At 44.4% G+C, this 19,025-nt stretch overlaps 2 protein-coding genes across 2 annotated transcripts in view; both read right to left on the bottom strand.

Annotated features, from left to right (window-relative positions):
• Positions 1–19,025, bottom strand: part of ASCC1 (activating signal cointegrator 1 complex subunit 1) — an 885,589-nt gene that overhangs the window by 536,795 nt on the left and 329,769 nt on the right. The window lies entirely within an intron of this gene.
• DNAJB12 (DnaJ heat shock protein family (Hsp40) member B12) overlaps positions 1–19,025 on the bottom strand; it is a 395,419-nt gene that overhangs the window by 301,953 nt on the left and 74,441 nt on the right. The window lies entirely within an intron of this gene.

The following is a 19,025-nucleotide window of genomic DNA, read 5'->3' as shown; positions in this document are numbered from 1 at the left end:
AACTGGACCACAGTGAGTTGGAAATTGTTTCTTTCCAACTCCGTTTCGTTTTATCAGAGATAAAATTTTATCAGAGTTAAATGTTCCTGTTTCATAACCTTGAGCCTTTTTTGGATTTAGAAACCCTCACCACTTCCTCTACTGGATGGGTTTTTCAGGTGTTTTATTTGCAGACTAATATTACTGCAGAGTTTATAGTCTCTAAGCCACTAAAAAAACATGTTTTCCCTTGAAGAAGGTTTTTGTTTTTGTTTTTGAGATAGAGTTTCACTTTTGATGCCCAGGCTGGAGTGCAATGGAGCGATCTCGGCTCACCGCAGCCTCCGCCTCTCGGGTTCAAGTGATTCTCCTGCCTCAGCCTGCTGAGTAGCTGGGATTACAGGCTTGCGCCACCACGCCCAACTAATTTGTATTTTTAGTAGAGACGGGGTTTCTTCATGTTGGTCAGGGTGGTCTCGAACGCCCGACCTCAGGTGATCCGCCCACCTCAGCCTCCCAAAGTGCGAGGATTACAGGCGTGAGCCACTGCGCCCGGCTGAAGAAGGTGTTTTTATCAGAAAAATGGGATGGGAAAGGATTCTCGCCCCTGCTGTGGAAATAGAATGGAAATAGGACTATAATACCAGAGAGTGTGTTTTTTTTGGGGGGAGGGGGTAGGGGGTTGATTGGTTGGTTGGTCGTTTGTTTTGAGACGGAGTCTTGCACTGTGGCTCAGGCTGGAGTGCAGTGATGCGATCTCAGCTCACTGCAACCTCCTCCTCCCAGGTTCAAGTGATTCTTCTGCCTCAGCCTCCCGAGTAGCTGGGATTACAGGCGCGCCCCGCCACGCCCGGCTAATTTTTGTATTTTTAGTAGAGACGGGGTTTCACCATATTGGCCAGGCTGGTCTTGAACTCCTGACCTCAGGCGATCCTTGCGTCTCGGCTTCCCAAAGTGCTGGGATTACCAGTGTGAGCCCACCACGCCAGTCCCAGAGAACTTTCAAACAATATTTTTTTTTCCCAAGAATTAACGTAGCAGAGCTGTGGAAAAGGCAATTTATAGAAACAAAGCCAACAAAACCATCCCTGGGGTAAATTGTGAAGTAAGCAGTATCAACTCTATTCTCCATTTCTTCTCAGACCCAACTAACCAAAGTACAATAAATGATTGTGTTCATGGCGTTGTGCTGGAGCTTTACATACAACCCAGTGTTTGTCTACAACCACTCTAGGATGGATACTGTTTTATTCATTTGCAGGTAGGGAACCCAGCTGACACCCCTAGGTAATGCAGTACATGCAGTAGCAGGACATAGACCTGACCTGAGGGCCTGTGAGGCTTCCACTCTTAAATGATGTAATTCAGGCCCGGCGCGGGGGCTCTCGCCTGTAATCCCAGCACTTTGGAAGGCGGAGGCGGATGGATCACGAGGTCACGAGATCGAGACCATCCTGGCTGACACGGTGAAACCCTGTCTCTACTAAAAATATAAAAAATAAGCCGGGTGTGGTGGCGGGCGCCTGCAGTCCTAGCTACTCAGGAGACTGAGGCAGGAGACTCGCTTGAACCCAGGAGACCGAGGTTGCAGTGAGCCAAGATCGTACCACTGCACTCCAGCCTGGGTGACAGAGCAAGATTCTGTCTCAAAAAAAAAAAAAAAAATGTGCTTTAGTCCATTGTCCTCTGACCTGCCTTGCCACAGGAGTTAGGAATTATTGCTAATTTGCTTGCCAAGCTATCAAAATGTACCTTTTCTGTCGTGTCTCTTCCCATTTAGACACTGTTCTCTGTTAAGTGAGAAATCTGATAAAGAAATTATTCCCCCTGCCCCCCGTTTTTTTGTTTTATGTTTTTTGTTTTTTTGAAACGAGGTCTCTGTCACCCGGGCTGGAGTGCAGGTGGAGTGATCTCAGCTCACTGCAGCCTCTGCCTCCTGGGTTCAAGCGATTCTCCCACCTCAGCCTCCTGGCACTACAGGTGGGCACTACCATGCCAGGCTAATTTTTAAATTTTTGTAGAGATAGGGTCTTGCTGTATTGCCCAGGTTGTTCGCAATTTTCCCACCTTAGGCTCCCAAAGTGCTGAGATTACAGGTGTGAGCTACTGCGCCCAGTCTTCCTTAAATATTAATAGGAACTTAGCTTGATAGCCTTCTCAAGCAGCATATCCATTATCTCTGATGATGAGAATTTCAAGTTGTGTCATAAATTACTATGGATACTTTGGAGGTTCATACTATAGAGCTTGAATAGCAGCTAAGTCAACTGTTTCTCAGAACAAGGAAAAAGGAAAGTTAAATCATCCATACACATTAAACAAAAATCAATTTTTAAGAATTGCTGGTGGGGCACAGTGGCTCATGCCTATAATCCCAGCACTTTGGTAGGCTGAGGCAGGCAGATCACCTGAGGTCGGGAGTTCGAGACCAGCCTGACCCACATGGGGAAACCCCATCTCCACTAAAAATACAAAATTAACCAGGCATGATGGCGCATGCCTGTAATTCCAGCTACTCGGGAGGCTGAGACAGAAGAATCGCTTGAACCCGGGAGGCAGAGGTTGCGGTGAGCTGAAATCATGCCATTGCACTCCAGCCTGGGCAACAAGAGCGAAACTCCGTATCAAAAAAAAAAAAAAAAAAAAAATTGCTGAAATTCAGGCCAGGTGCTGTGGCTCACACCTATAATCGCAGCACTTTGGGAGGCCAAGGCAGGTGAATCACCTGAGGTCAGGAGTTCAAGACCAACCTGGCCAACATGGTGAAACCCCGTTTCTACTAAAAATACAAAAATTAGCCGGGCATGGTGGCACATCCCTGTAATCCCAGGACTGAGGCAGCAGGATCGCTTTCCTTGAAACTGGGAGGCAGAGGTTGCAGTGAGCCAAGATTGTGCCACTGCACTCCAGCTTGGGCAAACAAAGCGAGACTCCATCTCAAAAAAAAAAAAAAAAAAAAGGGCTGGGCGTGGTGGCTCATGCCTGTAATCCCAGCACTTTGGGAGGCCGAGGCAGGCAGATCACGAGGTCAGGAGATCGAGACCGTCCTGGCTAATACAGTGAAACCCTGTCTCTACTAAACAAAATACAAAAAATTAGCCAGGCGTGGTGGTGGGCCCCTGTAGTCCCAGCTACTCGGGAGACTGAGGCAGGAGAATGGCGTGAACCCGGGAGGCGTAGCTTGCAGTGAGCTGAGATGGCGCCACTGCACTCCAGCCTGGGCGACAGAGCGAAACTCCGTCTCAAAAAAAAAAAAAGATTTGCTGAAATTCAATTCTAATTTTAGGCAACATTTGTCTATATAAAACTAATCTGTCAAACTATTAAATAACATTTAAAAACATAAATCAATATTTCTCAAACTTTTTGGTCTTAGGACCCCTATACACTTAAAAATTATTGAGGACTCAAAAGAACTTTTATTTATGTGTGTTATACCTATCGATATTTACCATATTCAGCCAGGCAGAGGCTAATACCTATAATCTCAGCACTTTGAGAGGCTGAGATGGGAGGATCACATGAGGCCAGGACTTTGAGGCTACAGTGAGCTATGATCATGCCACTGCACTCCAGCCTGCACAACAGAGCAAGAACCTGTCTCTATAAACTTTTTTTAATTTAGCATATGAGGAATTAAAATTGAGGCTGGGCACAGTGGCTCACGCCTGTAATCCCAGCACTTTGGGAGGGTGAGGCGGATAGATCACCTGAGGTCATGAGTTCGAGACTATCTTGGCAAATATGGTGAAACCCTGTCTCTACTAAAAATACAAAAATTAGCTGGGCATGGTGGCGCAAGCCTGTAATCCCAGCTACTCAGGAGGCTGAGGCAGAAGAATCGCCTGAATCTGGGAGACAGAGGTTGCAGTGAACCAGGATCGCACCACTGCAGTCCAGCCTGGGCCTAAGTGACAGAGCAAGACTCGGTCTCAAAAAAAAAAAAAAGAAAAGAAAGAAAATTAAAATTGAAATTATTTTAATATGTACTTAGTCATTTAAAAATAATAGATCCATTATATGTTGACATAAATATATTCTTAAGAAAATGGCGTAAACCCGGGAGGCGGAGCTTGCAGTGAGCTGAGATCCGGCCACTGCACTCCAGCCCAGGCGACAGAGCGAGACTCCGTCTCAAAAAAAAAGAAAAACAACTTCAAAAAAATGGAGTAGCATGGTTTTACATTATTGCAAATTTCCCTCTTTTTTTTTTTTTTGAGACAGAGTCTCACTTTGTCGCCCAGGCTGGAGTACAGTGGCACGATCTTGGCTCACTGCAACCTCTGCTTCCTGGGTTCAAGCAATTCTCCTGCCTCGGCCTCCTGAGTAGCTGGGATTACAGGCGCGTGCCACTACGCTCAGCTAATTTTTTTGTATTTTTAGTAGAAACGGGGTTTCACCATATTGATCAGGCTGGTCTTGAACCCCTGACCTTGTGATCCGTCCACCTCTGCCTCCCAAAGTGCTGGGATTACAGGCATGAGCCACTGTGCCTGGCTGCAAATTGCTTTAATGTCTGGCTTAACAGAAGACAGATTCTCGTATCTTTTCTGCATTAAATATTTGCACTCTTACACATTATGTCGCCCCTGGCAAACACTACTATATGCTTAACAAAGAATTAGAGTGATAAGGCAAATAACAGTGTGTTAGTGAGAAAACAGTCTTGACCTTACAGATTACTAGAAAGGGTTTCAGGAAACCCCCAGTAGTCTTCGACCACACTTTGAGAACCACTGTTTTAAACCGTACAAATGTTTCCTGATTTTGGGGCTGTGTGGTGGGTTCCAGGCCAAGCCCCAGGTCTCACTCCATCCAGCCCCCTCTAAAAGGGAGGAGGCCATTCCCTTCCTCACCATCTGGTCCAACAAAGCTATAGAAAGTGAGAGAGGGAGAAGCTGGAGGCCAAAGGGGTGATACATGGGCAAAGAAGGCAGAAAGTGGGGACCTCACGGCCAGCCCTCCCAGCCCAGTCGATATGGAGGGGATCCTGGCAGGCCTGCCTGTTCCCCAAGGACAAACCTTTTGTGGCACAAGCCTCAACTCACTTGTCCTGGCTGGGATTCATACCCTTATGCACGAGTCTCTGCCCTTAGTTCCAATCTTACTGTAAGGATTGAGGTAGTTAATCCATTTATACTCGTAGCGTCCATTACCTGCGGTTAATCAAAACACATGCTCCTGAGGAGCTTCCTGCTATTTCATTCAAGAAAAAATTCTTTTTTTCTTTTGTCCATCCGAAGTCAACCATACTAAGGCACCAGCAAAGGCGTCATCAGACTGTGCCCCAAAGTGGTGTACGGGACCAAGGGTCAGGGTTGGGGCTCTCACCCCTAAATCCCCCTTCAGACATGAGGCCTCCTCCCTGTCCCAGACCCGGATAGAGAAGCCTTATGTATCCAAAGGAAAGAAACTGAAGTTTTCAGCTGGTGTTACTCTAAGTCTGAATACAGAGAAATGTTCTGCATCTAAATTATTGAGTATTTGGAAGGGAAATGGTTTTTATGTCCCCTGGCATTGATGAGGATTTGTCTTCAATTTTCCTGCAATTACTGTGACAGGCTGTACTGTTTCCCTTCTATTGGTTTTCAAGAAACAGGCAAACAGTCGAGTGGTTTGAATGGCAAAGCCACTAGGATCTCCCCATAAACACTTCAGGGGAAAGAAAGGAGAACCTCCACCCCTGATGAGAGGTGGGAGGAAGGGGTTGCCTAGAGGCACCAGCTTCTCCTGTGGAGCAAGAAGGCTCAAACAGGCCCTCTGAGTCTCTATGAGGTAGTTACTAGCACTGCTGGTTCCCAGTTTGGCAGACAGTATGTCTGGGGTGGGAGGAAGGGAAGGCACCCTTGAGAGTTAACTGAGGCCCCTCCTCACTGCCGGTCTGCCAGGCCTGAAGGGAACTCGGTGGTACTATCTCTGCAGTAGGGGTAGGGGACCAAGAGCAGTCCCACAGCAGGGAGCTACCTGGAGCCCCAAACTTCCTCTCGTTCCCCAAAGTGCAACCAGGAGCCAGCGGACCAATTTCTCAGCTCCCTACCCCTTGGCTTGGCAGACACCATACCCTAGTCCCCCAGGAGCCTCTGAAGGGAAGGGCCTTGCCCTTAGCTCTCAGTTTCCAGGAGGCCTTCCTCCTCAGACAGCCAGGTATGTGTCAAAAGCTGGCTATTGCTTTCATTCAGGAACAGCTTCTCTCAGCCTGTCTGTCTGTCTTTGGCACAGAGGAAAATAGACACAGAAGCAACTAGAGCATCCCCCTCCAGTGTTCTCTGGGTTTTAAATGGGGTCTTTTCTGCCAATAGTGAGGCATAAACAAGAATAGCTCCCAACTGCCTTCAGAAGGAAGGGGTCAGGAAAAGAAGTCTCGCTCTGTCACCCAGGCTAGAGTACAGTGGCACAATCTCAGCTGACTGCAACCTCCACCTCCCAGGTTCAAGTGATTCTCCTGCTTCAGCCTCCTGAGTAGCTGGGATTACAGGTGCCTGCCACCACTCCCGGCTAATTTTTGTAATTTTTTTTTTTTTTAGAGACAGGGTTTCACCATTTTGGCCAGGCTGGTCTCGAACTCCTGACCTCGTGATCCACCCGCCTCGGCCTCCCACAGTGCTTGGATTACAGGCGTGAGCCACCGCATCTAGCTCTTTCTTCATTTCCAAGTATAGAGTAAGTTAGCAGAATTCAAGGTCATCACAAACACAGCTATATTCTACATTCGAAATCTGTCCATCAATTCAATATGGTTTTTCAGGATGCTATGCAACGTGTTCCTAGTCACATAAATGTATGATATCACTAATGAAGGTTTATATCTCCTGTGCAAACTAATAATAAGACTCCTCTGGTGACCAATCAAATTTGAAGTCAAAATTCTTTCACAGACATATATTGAATGTCCACTATTAATATATGTAATGCTCATAACTAGTGCTGGGCTTGTAAAATATATACAAGCTCGATTCCTGCCCTTGGGCAACTTGTATCTATAATGAGACTTGCACCACTGTAAAAATGTATCTTTTAACAAGTTCGGTAGTTCCCAAACCAGTCCGGTGATCAAATGCCTGGGAATTATCTGAGGAGATTTTTAAAATACAGATTCTTGGATCATGAGACACACTGTTTCAGTGAACCCCGGTGATGCTCTGGAATCTGGATTTTTTAAAAGTCCCAGGTGATTCCCCTGCAATGTAGGATTGGGAATGAATACTAAGTCCTGTATACTTGACAAATAAATAGATTTGATCTTTGCCCCCAGTACTATCATACTATCACATGTATAATATAATGTTTATTTCATCTTCAGTATTTCAAAAGTGTGCTGTGTTGAAAGATCTGTGTTACCAAGGGACAGTATTTAATTTCATTCACTAAAAATAGAAATTGGTGTCCTTATGTCAAACATTTTATAGTTCATCTACTTTTATCACATTAAAATAATATGTGTTACCACAGCAGTCTCCAACATATCACACCACTGTAAAAAAACAAAACATCTTTTGCAACAAATATCAGACTACAAAAAGTTTATTTTCTAAAGCTTTGATTCAGTTTCTTTAAAATTAATTCAATGAGATGGTCTTTGTTTTATTACACTTATCTTCAGGGTTCCATAGATTATGGTATCTCAAAACCTATGCAGTCTTCCATCACAAACTCCTTTTGAGATGTGTATCAGAGACAGAGACACAGAAACAAAGAGACGGAGAGTCTTGGAGACTTACTCTGTCACCCAGGCTGGAATGCAGTGCACCGTCTCAGCTCACGGCAGCCTCAACCTCCCAGGCTCAAGTGATCTTGCCACCTCAGCCTCCTGAGTAGCTGAGACTACAGGTGCGAACCACCATGCCTGGCTAATTTTTTTTACTTTTTGTAGAGACAGCGTATCACTATGTTGCCCAGGCTGGTCTCCAACTCCTTGGCTCAAGAGATCCACCGGTCTCGGCCTCCCAGAGTGCTGAGATTACAGGTGTGAGCCACCACGCCCAGCCTTTTTGAAGTTATATTATACTTGAGTAGCTATCTAGAAACTTATGACCCACAGTTGTTCTTGCAGTGAGTATTCTTCTCTAATAATTACAGCCAGAATTAATTATGTTCAAGTAAATATGAAAACTTTTTTTAAAAAGCTTAAATGTGTCCTGGCTTTTTACCACAAAGAACTGGGAGGATGGCATAAATATGATGATTTATAAAAATTGAAGCATATTCTCCTTGATTTTATGATTGAAACTAACTTCAAAATTAAAGAATCTCTGCCCAGATCTTGATTTCTGAAATACGTTTCTCCACAAAAAGGAACCAAGCCTTCTTGAAAACAGGGCTGGTTTCTGGGCTACAGCAGGAAGGTACAAGATGACCTGGAACATCTTGTGTCTGAAAGGAAGCACTCAGAAAATAAAATGAGGACACGTCAAAGGGAGCCAGCTTGAAGGCCCCTCACTGGCCAACTCTGGGATAATTGGAGTACCAACATAAGAACAGTAACAAGTGACTGGGCAGGATGGCTCACGCCTCTAATCCCAGCACTTTGGGAGGCCAAGGTGGGCAGATCACAAGGTTAAGAGATCGAGACCGTCCTGGCCAACATGGCGAAACCCCACCTCTACTAAAAAAATACAAAAATTGGCTGAGCGTGGTGGTGCGCAGCTGTAGTCCCAGCTACTCGGGAGGCTGAGGCAGGAGAACCGCTTGAACCCAGGAGGCAGAGGTTGCAGTGAGCCGAGATCACACCACTACACTCCAGCCTGGCAACAGAGCAAGACTATCTCAAAAGAAAAGAAAGAACACTAGTAAGTTATAGCCGCTGAATAAAATAAGAATCCAAGAATCTATATTACTGAGAGAAAGAGAAATGGGGAAATGGGACAGTGGCTTTCCTTAAAGTAGACTTCTTGCTGATAAATCCAAAGAAGGTGGTGGAGTTGGGAAAACCACCATTTTGCAACTATCATGGTAAAGATTGGTTTGGGCAAATATTATCAATTAAATCACGCAGGGGTTGGGCAGGGAGTTTTATGAGAAGCAGGGTATTTTTACATTTCAAAGCATCTCCCCACAGATTGTATATTTTTTACAAAAGGAAATGGTAACTATATAATAAAGAAACTATGCAACACTTTGATCCCTATGATATAATACTCTGAGAAGGACACAATATTACTTGAATCTAATCATGAGGAAATATCAACCAAACCCATAGTGAGAAGCATTCTATGAAATAACCATCATGAAAGGAAAAAAAAGGCAGAGGAACTATTCCATATTAAAAGAGACTAAGGAGACTTGACCAAAAAAAGTCAATACATGAACCAAAATTGGAACTTATACCAGAGGGGGCAGATGCCATAAAAGATCTGTTGGAACAATTGACAAAATTGGAATGTGGACCACAGATTAGATAAAAGTAGTTCCTACATTTGACAACTGTGGTGATTATTAAAAAGGATATATTTTTTCTTAGTAAGTATACACTAAAGTACGAAGAGGAAAGGGGCATGATGTAAGCAAGCTATTCTCAAATGGGTCAGAAAAAATCAAAATATCTAGAGGGAGAAAATGATTAAGCAAATGGAAGAAAATGTTTAAAATTAGTAAATGTAAAGAAATGATATTCAGGAGTTCTCTACTATTGCACTTTTTTCTATAAATTTAAATCGTTTTTGTAAAGAAAAGTTAGGCCAGGCACGGTGGCTCACACCTGTAATCCCAGCACTTCGGCAGGCCTAGGTAGGCAGATCACCTGAGGTTGGGAGTTTGAGACCAGCCTGACCAACATGGGGAAAACCTGTCTCTAATAAAAATGCAAAATTAGCCCGGCATGGTGGTGCGTGCCTGTAATCACAGCTACTCGGGAGGCTGAGGCAGGAGAATCACTTGAACCTGGGAGGCGGAGGTTGCAGGGAGCCAAGATTGCGCCATTGCACTCCAGCCTGGGCAACAAGAGCGAAACTCCATCTCAGGAAAAAAAAAAAAAAAAAGTTAACGTCTCCCCAGCTTCCTGTAAGCATCATGTAAACTTTCCTCTAAAATAATTGCTCTCTTAGACATCATTCCAGAGTGAGACAGAACATTCATCATCAACTCTTTAATTGACTTTAGTTATTTTATTTCCACTTTTATTAGTAGAGTCATGTGGTAGTCATCTTTTATGATTTTAGTTGATTATATACTGCCAATAAGAAGAAAACCTGGGCCCGGTGCGGTGGCTCACGCCTGTAATCCCAGCACTTTGGGAGGCCGTGATGGGCAGATCATGAGGTCAGGAGATTGAGACCATCCTGGCTAACACAGTGAAACCCCTTCTCTACTAAAAATACAAAAAAAAAAAAAAATTATTGTATAGAATTTTTGTATAGGCATGTATACCATGCCTAACCCTCATTCTATACAAAATACAGGGCTCACACCTGTAATCCTGGCACTTTGGGAGGCTGAGGTGGGCGGAACACTTCAGATCAGGGGTTCGAGACCAGCCTGGATAACATGGTGAAACCCCATCTCTACTAAAAATACAAAAAATTAGCTGGGCATGGTGGGGAGCGCCTGTAATCCTAGCTACTCTGGAGGCTGAGGTGGGAGAATCGCTGGAACCCTGGAGGCAGAGGTTGCAGTGAGCTGAGATCGTACCACTGCACTCCAGCCTGGGAAACAGAGTGGTACTCCCATCTCAAAAAAAAAAAAAAAATTAGCCCAGCTTGGTGGCGGGCGCCTGTAGTCCCAGCTACTTGGGAGGTTGAGGCAGGAGAATGGCGTGAACCCGAGAGGCGGAGCTTGCAGTGAGCCGAGATCACGCCACTGCACTCCAGCCTGGGTGACAGAGCGAGACTCCGCCTCAAAAAAAAAAAGAAAACCTGCTGAATTTACAAAAGACGAAAACATTTCCCAATCCCTCTTACGGGAACTTTTCTTATTCGCAACTAAAATTTAATTCTAGATGTTTTAAGAAATGTGATTAGTTGAGCCAATTACCCAGAATAATTAAGGTTAAACAAGGGAGAAAAAGCAAAGTTAGTACACTTGTTCCAGTTTTCTTATTTTAGGCAATTAGTTTTTAGCTTCCTGTAAGCATCGTCTAAAATTTCCTCTAAAATAATTGCTAAATTGATTTTTCCCCTATTTTTAAATTTTGTCTCTTACAAATTTAAACTTTTTTTATTACAAAGGTATGCAGACGCTTAAATTCAAACAAATTAAGGAGCATTATAAATAAAAAGTAAGCCCTCCTCTCCACTCTGTTACCCACAGAGATAACTACTATTAAGTTTTTGTATCCTTCTAAACTTTGTGCTTATATCAATGTATGTATTTGTTTATTTACACAGTTTTTTAAAAAATGGGAATACTTCTGTACAATAGGTTCTTTTTCATTATTTTTATTTTTATTTTAGAGATAGAGTCTCACTCCGCTGCCCAGGCTAGAGAGTGCAGTGGTGAGATTATAGCTCACTTCAGCCTTGAACTCCTGGGCTCAAACGATTCTCCTGCCAAGTAGCACATGCCATAACACCTGGCTGGCTAATTTTTTTTAATATACAGATACGGTCTCACTATGTTGCTAGTCTCAATTCCCGGCCTCAAGCAATCCTCCCGCCTCTGCCTCCCAAAGTGTGAGATTATAGGCGGGAGCTACCATGCCTGACCCTCATTCTATACAATATGTTCTTTTTTTTTTTTTTTTGAGATGGAGTCTCGCTGTTGTTGCCCAGACTGGAGTGTGATGACTCAATCTTGCCTCACTGCAACCTCCGCCTTCCAGGTTCAAGCGATTCTCCTGCCTCAGCCTCCTGAGTAGCTGGGATTAGAGGCACCCACCACCATGCCTGGCTAATTTTTGTATTTTTAGTAGAGATAGAGTTTCACCATGTTGACCAGGCTGGTCTTGAACTCCTGACCTCAGGTGACCTGCCAGCCTCTGCCTCCCAAAGTACTCGGATTACAGGTGTGAGCCACCATACCTGGTCTACAATATGTTCTTTTGTTTAATTTTTAACAGATAAGTCTTTGTTTACTTCATTTATATTTTATCAAAGCTGTGCATACGTAGTTTTTATATGTAGTCTTAAAAGTCAGATAATTCAAGCAAAAATTTTTTCTAAGGATTATGTAACACATTCAGAAAAAAACCGCAAATATGTATACTATGAAAAATCTCAGCGCGGCACGGGGGGCTCATGCCTGTAATCCTAGCACTTTGGGTGGCCGAGGCGGACGGATCACCTGAGGTCAGGAGTTCGAGACTAGCCTGGCCAACATGGCAAAAATCCGTCTCTACTAAAAATACAAAAATTAGCTGGGCATGGTGGCAGGCGCCTGTAATCCCAGCTGCTTAGGAGGCTGAGGCAGAGAGAATCGCTTGAACCTGGGAGGCAGAGGTTGCAGTGAGCAGAGATCACACCATTGCACTCCAGCCTGGGCAACAGAGCAAGACTTCAAGAAAAAAAAGAGGAGGAAGGAGGGTGGGTGGGCCGGCAGGCAGGCAGGCAGGCCTTGCACCTTTGTTCCTGAGACACCCAAATCTACTCATAGGCAACCAATTATGGTTTTAATGCATCCTTCATTTATACACACACGCACAATTTTTTTTCTTTTAAGAGATGGGGTCGGCCAAGCGCTGTGGCTCACGTAATCCCAGCACTTTGGGAGGCCGAGGCGGGCGGATCACGAGGTCAGGAGATCGAGACCATCCTGGCTAACACGGTGAAACCCCGTCTCTACTAAAAATACAAAAAAACAGCGGGGCGTGGTGGCTCAAGTCTGTAATCCCAGCTACTTGGGAGGCTGAGGCTGGGGAATGGCGTGAACCCGGGAGGCGGAGCTTGCAGCCGAGATTGCGCCACTGCACTCCAGCCTGGGAGACAGAGCAAGACTCCACCTCAAAAAAAAAAAAAAGAAAAAAGAGATGGGGTCTCTCACCCTGTTGCCCAGGCTGAAGTATAGTTGTGCAATCACAGGTTACTGCACCCTCAAACTCCTGGGCTCAGGCAATCCTCCTCCCTCAGCCTTCTGAGTAGCTGAGAGTACAGGCATGTGCCACCACACAGACACACACAGCATATATATATGTTTTTGTTTTTGTTTTTGTTTTTGTTTGTAGAGACAGGGTTTTACCATGTTGCCCTGGCTGGTCTTGAACTCCAGGGCTCAAGCGATTCTCCCACCTCAGCCTCCCAAAGTGTTGGGATTATAGGCTTGAGCCACCGCACCCGGCCTTAAAAATAGTATTTCAAACTGTATAGCCACCAGAAGTACACAGTTATAAAAAATGCAGGCCATGCCGGGCGTGGTGGCTCATGCCTGTAATCCCAGCACTTTGGGAGGCCGAGGTGGGCGGATCACGAGGTCAGGAGATTAAGACCATCCTGGCTAACATGGTGAAACCCCATCTCTACTAAAAAAAAAAATACAAAAAAAAATTAGCTGGGCATGGTGGCGGGCGCCTGTAGTCCTGGCTACTCGGGAGGCTGAGGCAGGAGAATGGCATGAACCCGGGAGGTGAAGCTTGCAGTGAGCCATGATTGCGCCACTGCACTCCAGCCTGGACTACAGAGCGAGACTCAAAAAAAAAAAAAAAAAAAAAGCAGGCCAGACGCAAACGCTCATTCCTGTAATCCCGGCACTTTGTGAGTCCAAAGTTGGGTGGATCACCTGAGGCCATGAGTTCAAGACCAGCCTGGCCAACATGGTGAAACCCCTTCTCTACTAAAAATACAAAAATTAGCTGGGCGTGGTGGCATGTGCCTGTAATCCCAGCCACTTGGGAGGCTGAAGCAGGATAATCGCTTGAACCTGAGAGGCGGAGGTTGCAGTGAGCCGAGATCACACCACTGAATCCCAGACTGGGTGACAGAGTGAGACTATGTCTTAAAAAACAAACAAACAAACAAACAAAACTGCAGACACTTCACTTGGCATCTCCAGTGCCTTCAGTTTTCTGTGCCTGGTCTGTTTGGGCATCTCCATTTTCTTCAGGGTTATTCCTCTCCTTGCCAGCATCAGCCTTTCCCTTTTTCCCTTTGGGTACCTTCTCTCCCTTCTTTACACGGCATTTTTAGGCTTGGGCTCTGGCTTTGGAGTAGCAGGTTTAGCAGACAACCTTCCAGATCTTCTCTGAGGTTTGTCCTTCACCTTGGCTTTATCTCCTTTAACATCCCCTTCAACCCTTCTCTTGGGCTTAGTGACCATGGTGGCATGACATCGGCACTGGTTGCAGGGATGCAGAGCGCATGGGCTTTGGTCAACTGGGGGTCATTCTCGCCTCTTCTTCACACTGCTCCACTTTGAAGATCTTTTCCTATCATTATATAAACAGCTATCTGCTTTTTATATTGTGACATGATATTTCATTGTATACATATGCCTTTATTGAATCACCTTATTTATGTAATCAAACACTTATTTCCAATTTTTGCTGTTACAAATAATCTGCAATAAGTCATGTGCATGGCTCACACCTGTAATCTCAGCACTTTGGGAGGCTGAGGCAGGAGGATTGCTTGAGGCCAGGAGTTCAAGACCAGCCTGGGCAACAGAGAGACCCCATTTCTACAAAAAATAAAAATAAATTAGTCAAGCATAGTGGCACACACCTTTGGTCCCAGCTACTTGGGATGCTGAGGTGGGAGGATCACTGGAGTCAAGAATTGGAGGCTGCAGTGAGTTATGATCATGCTACTGTACTCTGCCTGGGCTACAGAATAAGATCCTATGTCAAAAAAATTTTTTTGCAGCCAATAACCTTAAATATACACCATTTTTGTCTATGTGTGACTCTATGTGAACTCCTGGAAATGAAGTTGTGGAGCCATGAGTTTCACAGACTGATTTCTCTTAGAAGCAGACTTTGGGACATAAATTTAGAGTTCCAGACATTTATTAGGAGGTATCCCTGGGTTCAACAGCTATGAAAGGGAAAAGGAAGAAGGAACTTGGCAGAAGCGGAAGCTGACCTGTGATGCACTCATGCAGCCTAAGATAACTCCATAGGAAAGCTGTGGAGCTGAAATGACTCAGCAGAGTTATCCTGCACTGGGCGGAAGTGGCAAGGCCTTTATATCAGTCATTGGATGTGGGCTGCCACAGAAAAGCATATCTTTGGGTGAGACAGCTCTTTGCTGCTGAGGCAAAAATTGAAGGGGCTGACAAATGAAGACTGACTGCTGACAGAATTCCTAGCAACTGGGGCAACAAGATCTTTCTGGAAAGGGGTATCTACATTTTGTAATTTTTATGATTTTACCAAATTGACATGACAAGTTATTATTTATTTATTTTTGTTTGTTTATTTATTTATTTTGAGATGGAGTCTTGCTCTGTCGCCCAGGCTGGAGTATAGTGGCGCCATCTCGGCTCCCTGCAACCTCCGCCTCCTGGGTTCAAACAATTCTCCTGCCTCAGTCTCCAGAGTAGCTGGCACTACAGGTGCCCACTACCACGCTCAGCTAATTTTTGTGTTTTTTTTTTTAGTAGAGACGGGGCTTCACCGTATTGGCCAGTCTGGTCTCAAACTCCTAACGTTGTGATCATCCTGCCTCGGCCTCCCAAAGTGCTGGGATTACAGGCGTGAGCCACTGCGCCCGGTCAAGTACATAACAAGTTATACTCCACAAGCAATGTATGAGAATGTCTGTTTACCCATTATCCTCCCCAATATAATGTATTATAAAAATTCTGTATATTTGCCAATCTGGTTAGGTAAAAATGTGACATCTCCATGAGGTATTAATTTTCCTTTTTTTTTTTTTTTTTTTTTTTTTTTTTTTTTTTTTTGAGACGGAGTCTCGCTCTGTCGCCCAGACTGGAGTGCAGTGGCCGGATCTCAGCTCACTGCAAGCTCCGCCTCCCGGGTTTACGCTATTCTCCTGCCTCAGCCTCCCGAGTAGCTGGGACTACAGGCGCCAGCCACCTCGCCCGGCTAGTTTTTTGTATTTTTTTTTAGTAGAGACGGGGTTTCACCGTGTTAGCCAGGATGGTCTCGATCTCCTGACCTCGTGATCCGCCCGTCTCGGCCTCCCAAAGTGCTGGGATTACAGGCTTGAGCCACCGCGCCCGGCCCCTTTTTTTTTTTTTGAGATGGAGTTTCACTCTTGTTGCCAGGTTGGAGTGCAATGATGCGGTCTCAGCTCACTGCAACCTCTGCCTCCTGGGTTCAAGTGATTCTCCTGCCTCAGCCTCCCGAGTCGCTGGGACTACAAGTGGGTGCCACCACGCTTGGCTATTTTTATATTTTTAGTAGAGACGGGGTTTCACCATGTGGGTCAGGCTGGCCTTGAACCCCTGACCTCAGGTGATCCACCCACCTCGGTCTCCCAAAGTGCTGGAATTACAGGCATGAGCCACCACTCCCCGCCTTGTCAAGGGTTTTCTCACAACATGGTGGAGACGGTTAAAGGGGAAGTAGACGCATGTGAAGAGGGGGAAACCTGAGGGCATCCTGGCTTTATAACAACCCATTCTCTCAGGAATTAATCCATTCTTGAGAGAATTAATACAGTTTCTCAAGAGCAAAAATTCACTGCCTGACCGAATAGCACCAAGTCATTCATGAAGGATCTGCTCCCACAATGTAAATGCCTCCTACCAGGCTCCACCACCCAGCACTGTCAAGTTGGGGATTAAATTTCCATATGAGTTTTCTAGGGACAAACAAAGCATATCCAAACCATAGCACTAGGTAAATGTTATTCACAACTGATTCATGTGGACTGCTCTAATTACCTTTCTTTATGCCACTTCCTGGTTTCTCTACAGTTAATAATTGATTCCTTACTTTGCTTAGTTTTCTCTGTCTCTATCACTAATTCTTCCTTCAACTCTTTAACAGATGTATCACTGCAGTCTGTGCTACCAACATCTTTTGCCTGAATTATTGGGATAATTGCTTCCTTATTAGGCAATCCAGTTGCTTCTTTATTATCTCTGTTTCCACCCTTGTCTGCCAATAGTCCATTCTCAAATGGAAGCAAGAGTGAACCTTGTAAAAATGTATGCTAATTGTTTCACTTCTATTACAGCTCTCCATTTTCCTCAGAAGCAAAGCAAGTTATTACAGTCATCTATAAGGCCCACAGGATCTGACATATCCCCCCTACCCTGTACCTCGTTTCTCTTGCTCCTGCATCTCTACCTCTTACACTTCTTCGCCCTTACTGGCAGTTCCCTATTCCTAGAAAGTTCTGCCACATATCCACATGACTAAATGCCTAACTTCCCTCAGGTCTTGGCTTAAATGTTACTTCACAATGAGGTCTACCTTGACCATCCTATTTAATTTTTGTATTTTTTTAGTAGAGACCGGGTTTCACCATATTGGCCCGCCTGATCTCAAACTCCTGACCTTGTGATCCACCCACCTCGGCCTCCCAAAGCACTGGGATTACAGGCATGAGCCACGGCACCCGGCTGACTTTTTAAATACTAGTCAAGTAATTAACTTGGGATCATTTGTACATAAAGTAACCTCCCACTAAAAAAAATTTTTATGAGCCTTGAAATCCAGTTACACACATGAGATCTGGATTTCATCCTTTTGTTAGAGTACTCTTCCTTCAACTGGGAATCTCTGAACTAGAAAAATCACTTATCAATATTGCTATAACTCTCAAAAAGAGTTTTAATGATATCTTAATTTACTTTCAAGTGATGGAATCCGTGAGTAGTTTAGCTTCAGCTGCACTCTAGAATAGGAGTCTGTGATACCCTAACTGCTCAAGGAGGAGCTTGTGCTCTTATCGGAGAGAAAAAAAAATGTTGTTTCTCCATGAATAAGTCAGGAATTATAGCCCAAAATCTTGGAGATCTTGATTTTTTAGATCAGACCCAAATATTACACCATTTTGGAGAGGCACAATCAGTTGATGCATTTAATTGGTTAAATCTTGGCTCTTGGAGAGTTTGGCTTTGGGATATTTTTCAAAACTCAAGTAGGAGGTGTTATCCTCCTATTAGTCATATTCATAATATTCCTTGAACTTATATTCTCCCAAGAGTCTTAAATGCTTGAGCCCCTGACTCAACAGATGATCTTCATGAAGACTGAACCTCAAAAACTACATGAACAAGAATCATCAGAGGAATCATTCTAGTTTGCAACCTACACATGTCTATAGAAGGAAAAACAACATGGGGTGACCAAGAGTAATCCTAAATAGCTGGCCTCACTCTGAATCCAACTGAAAGAATGACCAAAAGGGGGGAATTACTAAAGAAAATTCAAATGGAGGCTACAGTTTGGATATACCCCTAAGCCCATAGCCACATGACAGAAATTCAATTTCCCTTGAAATGCCAGCTCTAAACATAAAGGAAATTTAAGCCATTCTTTCTTGTCAGCATGATTTAATAAAATAGAACCAATCAGCTACAGGCAAACAAGTTTATACAGCTTTTCTTGCCATAAAAAGAATGAAAGTTTATAATAATGTCTGAAAAATTACCTAAACACATGCTGAAGATGGTAAGACAGACTTTATTCAAGGAGAGCCATGGTGTTATGTATAGGGACCACTGCAGTGGAGTCTCACAGTGGGGGAAGAGAGATTGGACTCAACTCCAACTCCAACTCCAACAATGACAAGTGGAGATGTAAAACCATGGAGCTGGCTGGGCACAGTGGCCCATGCCTGTCATACCAGCACTCTGGGGGGCTGAGATGGGAGGAGGATCACTTGAGCACAGCCAGAGCAACATAAAGAGAACCTGTCTCTACTAAATCAATATGTAAATAAATAAATAAATAAAATAAAGGAGCAGGGTGGGAACCAGTGGATGGAAAATTATTCAGAGGAAACATCAAGGATAAGGGATTTTTGGCTAATCTGACTTGATAGGATTGTTGCTGAAGGCAGGCCAGGGTGATAAGATATCAAGGGTAGTCAGATACCAAGCATGGAGAATTTTCCCTAAACTGACTTAGCAGGATTTTTGCTCAAACTGGATTCTACAAGGACAGAGAGGTAAACTCAAGATCTGGCCGAATTAAGCACAGGACTCACAGAAACCTGACTAAAGTTTTGGTCAAAGGAGAGAGTCTTTGTCAATAATCATTCACAATA

This window comes from Macaca thibetana, chromosome 9, assembly GCF_024542745.1.
Source record: "Macaca thibetana thibetana isolate TM-01 chromosome 9, ASM2454274v1, whole genome shotgun sequence".
NCBI classification, from domain to species: Eukaryota; Metazoa; Chordata; class Mammalia; order Primates; family Cercopithecidae; genus Macaca; species Macaca thibetana.
Note: the sequence above shows the minus strand (reverse complement) of the source record. Positions and strands in the feature narration are given on the sequence as shown.